Genomic DNA, 5,039 nt, shown 5'->3' on the forward strand with positions numbered 1-5,039 from the left:
GTAACGCAAGAGCTGCCGCCCGAGAGAAAGCCAAGATGGATCAACCGGAGGTAGACGCGGTTACTCCATTGTATGAAGGATGCAGGCCGGAGGATACCCGCCCGAAAGTAACGCTCATGGCACCGGAGATGAAGGTAAAGCACAAAATGACCGACACATCCTTCAACGACAACATGTCATTTCGCGGCGAACGTCTTCCCAAAGGTAACACGTGTCCGACTAGTATCGAGGAGGCCAAGAAAATCGTGTGTCCTCTCGGATTTACCGCATGTGAAATATCATGTGTGCTTGAACGATTGCATCATTTATCTGAACGAGCACGCGGAGTGTACCATATGTCCGGTGTGCGGCGTCGGCCGGTACAAGAAGGGGAAGAAAGCTCCTCGGAAGGTGGTGTGGTACTTTCCGATCACTCCTCGTCTGCAGCCGGTATTTCGCGGATCCTAAGCAAGCAAAGCTAATGCGCCGGCACGCGGAGATGAGGAAGGGAGAAGATGACGCAGATGATCCGAAGAAAAAGAAAAAGGACAGGATGTTGAGACACCCTTCGGATGCTAGCCAGTGGAATGCGTTGAACCTCGAGTACCCAGAATTTGGGGACGATCCTAGGAACATAAAGCTGGGCGCGAGCACCGATGGAGTCAATCCGTTTGGCAGCCAGAGCAGCACGCATAGCACCTGGCCCGTGTTTGTGTGGATGTACAACCTCCCCCCTGGTTGTGCATGAAGAGGAAGTACATTCAAATGAGTATGCTAATCGAAGGGCCGAAACAACCAGGGAACGACATCAATCTGTATATGGGGCTTCTGAAAGAGGAGCTAGCCACGCTATGGGACACGCCTGCCAATACGTGGGACGCCGCCGCGGAAGAATATTTCCCTATGAGAGCCGCATCTGCTCACGACGGTGCACGACTTTCTCGGTTACTGGATATGTCGCGGGGCAGGTGGTCCACGGATTCAATGCATGCGTCAGGTGCATGGACGACACAACGTACCGCCAGCTAGATAGAGATCCCGGGTCCTCGAAAACGGTGTTCATGGGACATCGAAGGTGGCTTCGCGACGAAGACCCATGGAGGAAACGCAAGGATCTGTTCGATGGTGAAGACGAACCTCGAAGACGGCCACGTACGAGAAGCGGCGAGCAAATAGACGAGCTATTGAAAAATTGGAAAGAGTGCCCACCGTCGGGAAAGAAGCGAAAGGCGCCGGAGCCGCTGCTTAAGGTATGGAAGACGAGGTCTGTTTTCCGGGACTTGCCGTACCGGAAGATCCTCCGTGTGCCTCACAGCCTTGATGTCATGCATATCACGAAGAACGTGTGCGAGAGTCTCGCTTGGTACCCTCCTCAACATGCCGGAGAAGACCAAAGATGGGCCGAAAGCAAGGTACGACTTGCAATCAATTGGGATCGTGGAGGAGCTTCACGCGGGACGCCCTAATGATGATGATGATGATGATGACGATGACGATGATGAGGCGGAGGACACGCAAAGTCGTCGCAAGGGCAAAAAGGCCAAAAAGATTGAATATTACTGCCCCCCGCGTGCTTCACTCTAAGTCAGAAGGAGATCGAGCAGTTTTTCGACTGTCTCCTAGGAGTAAAACTTCCCTACGGGTACGCGGGGAAGATAAGCAGTACCTAGACAAAGCGAAGCGAGGTTCAGCGGGATGAAGTCTCACGACTGTCACGTGCTGATGACGCAGATACTTCCGGTTGCAATCCGTGGGATCATGGACGCGCACATCCGTGAAACGCTTTTTGGCCTATGCAACTTTTTCGACGTCATCTCTCGGAAGTCTGTTGGCGTGAGGCAACTTAGAAGGCTACAGGAAGAGATCGTGGTGATACCGTGCGAGCTTGAGATGTACTTCCCGCCCGCTTTCTTCGACGTTATGGTGCATCCGCTGGTACATATCATGGAGGATATCATCCAACCGGGCCGACGTTCCCGCACAAGCATGATGCCGTTCGAAAGGATGAATGGTGTCATCAAAGGGTACGTTCACAACAGGGCACGTCCGGACGGAAGCATAGCCAAGGGCTTTCCGACCGAAGAGTGCATCTCCTTCGCACGAGTTATCTAGAAATCGAGAACCCCGTTGGCCTGCCCGTAAACAGCATCTCGGGAAGCTCGCTCGGATGGGGTCACCGCGACGGTAGCCGCGAAATGCATGTCGACTTCAAGGGTCGAATCGCCGACTTTGAAAGAGCAAACCTAGTCGCGCTACAACACATAGACGTGGTCGATCCTTGGGTGGTAGAGCACAAAACCTTCATCGCAAAGACGTACACAGTGATCAGGGCCAACAGAGGACAGACGGAGATATAATCAAAGAGCACAACTCAACCTTCACGCGGTGGTTCAAGAACAAGATGCCGACGTACCCTATAGACGAGGATTCTTCTGCGGAAGAAAAACTCATCTTCGCCTTGTCACAGGGCGCCGAACACAACCTGATGACATTTCGGGCGTACGATATCAATGGGTACACATTCTACACCGAGGAAAAGGACATGAAGAGCGATTATAGAACTCCGGGGTAACGATGGAGTCCTACACCGGTGACGTCAAGCAGAGATACTACGGAAAGATCGAGGAGATCTGGGAGCTGAGCTACGCCGGAGAGAATGTGCCGATGTTCCGTGTCAGGTGGGCCAAGAATGTCGTAAAAGAAGACCGGCATTTCACCACCATGGTTATACCCGAAGCCAAATCCAAGACAGCGGGCGCCAAGGTCACCGCGAAATATGAGCCATGGGTACTAGCTTCCCAAGTGGACCAATGCTTCTTCATTACCGACCCGCAAAAGCCCAGCCGTGTTGTCGTGAGGAGAGGCAAAAGGAGCATCATCGGAATGGATGGAGCCGCCAACGAGCTAGACTTTGACTAGTACGGTGATCCGAAGATGGAAGATGACGACGACGATGATGAAGAACCATACACAACAAGAAGAAGCAGGACCACCCTACCTAAAGGCCGTCCATTCAAGAGAAGAAGTCTAGGAGTTCCGGGGTAAATTATTCAACCGCGAGAAAGAAGGGCAAGAAGATTGTGAAAAGATAATTATGTATCATTTTCTTGTATGAATAATGGATGTCATATTGTTAATCTACACATGTTGTACCGATCAAAATAGACATATAATTCATATTTTTGGATATTTTCTAGATTCTATAGTATTTTAAATATTCTACATAATTATAATTATTTATGCCTTTTATGTTCGGAAATTCAATTCGGCTCCTGGGTGCGTATGCTCCCTCTACTAAAATATTATATTTCGAAATGTCGAAAAATTTGGACAAAAAATTCTACATGTACATCTTCATAATATACGTGCGTTCGTCAAGTTTCACGAAAAACCAATATTTTGTGTGGTCTATATAAAAAAGAGAAAGTTTATCTTGTGAAAAGCATTATTTTTAGCACTGAATTTTGTCTTTTTTACACATGTCACATGATAAGTCGATTTTTTATGAAACGACTTTGTGAGCACGTAGCACGTGAAGATGTACGTGCGAACTTTTAGTTTCAATTTTTTTAAAAATTTATAATGTATGTAAGATGCATTTCGAAATATAGAGAGCATATGGACCCATGTTCCAAAACACCGCTCCCTTTTATGTTGGTGTATTATGCTATTTATTATAGTGTTAAATCAATTTAATAAAAAAGTGAAAAAAATTGGGGCCGCCAGGGTTCGAACCTGGCCGGCTAGGGTAAACCAAACAGGGGGAGCTAGCCATTACGGTACAGTGCGATTCTTGTCAACTGTAGGTGTCTCGCTCCTTTTGACCTAAACCTAAAGAGGCAGTGGCGCACCCCTAGAGGTGCGCTATTGCTAAGCCTGATAGTGGCGCACCCCTAGACGTGCGCCATTGCTAAGGGGATTCGGGGACTTAGGAAAATCCCCCTTCGCTCTTCCCCGTCCACCTCTTCTTCCTCGCGACTCGCGCCCTCTTCTTCCTCGCGACCGCGCCCTCCTCTCCGCCGCGCCACCTCTCCTCCGCGCGACGCCACCTCCCCGGCGACACGAGCGACCACACCCCCGGCGACGCCCTCCTCTCCTCGCCACCCCGGCGACGCCCTCCTCTCGCATCTTCACCGACGCCCGCATCCCCTCGATTCCCCTCCTCCCACCGGCAGCCGGATCCCCTTGATTCCCTCCTCCCACCGGCGGGTGCCTCTCCCCATTCACCACTCCCTCTCCGCCGGTGCCTCTCTCTCGAAGCCACCGGACTCGCCGTACTCGCTGCGCCCTCCTCTCCGCATCATCATCGTCGCCAAGGTACCCCCGATGCCCCTCCTCCTCCTCATCCTCATGCTTGCCGTTAGGTGCCGCTGCTTGCTAGGTGCTTGCTGCCCCCGCTTGCTGCTGCTAGGTGTCTGCTGCGCTTGCTAGGTGCTTGCTAGGTGCTTGCTGCCGCTGCTTGCTGCTGCTAGGTCTTGTGCTTGCTAGATTTTTAATATTTCGTTGCTCATGATGGATTTTTAATATTACTCGCTTGCCGCTGCTCATAATGGAAATGTTCTCTGTTAATTAGCTACTAGCTACTAGCTAATGTTCTCTAAAAATTTGGAAATGAAAATTTCGAAATGTTCTCTCGTTGATGAGTAGGTTTAGTGGTTTGAAAATTTGGAAATGTTCTCTCGTTGAAATGGAAATTTGGAAATGTTCTCTCTTGACAGTAGGTTTAGTGGTTTGAAAATTTGTAAATGTTCTCTCGTTGAAATGGAAATTTGTATATGTTCTCTCTTGACAGAGAGGTTTAGTGGTTTGAAAATTTGGCTGATCAAAGAACTTCATGGTAAATATGTAGTAGGTTTAGCAGCTGAAAAATTTGAATGCACCAACCAATTACCCAAAAATTCAAGATGAGGAGAAAGATGGTCAATATATTTCTCTGTTTAAGATATTTTACATTGATATATCAAGCAGTATTGAGTGATTATTGAACTTGTATTCCACTATAAGAAAATAGGAGGAAAAGGTGAAACCATTCTTGAATGTGGGCATGTTCATATCTAGTT

Source organism: Lolium rigidum, chromosome 3 (genome assembly GCF_022539505.1).
Source record: "Lolium rigidum isolate FL_2022 chromosome 3, APGP_CSIRO_Lrig_0.1, whole genome shotgun sequence".
In the NCBI taxonomy this organism is placed as follows: domain Eukaryota; kingdom Viridiplantae; phylum Streptophyta; class Magnoliopsida; order Poales; family Poaceae; genus Lolium; species Lolium rigidum.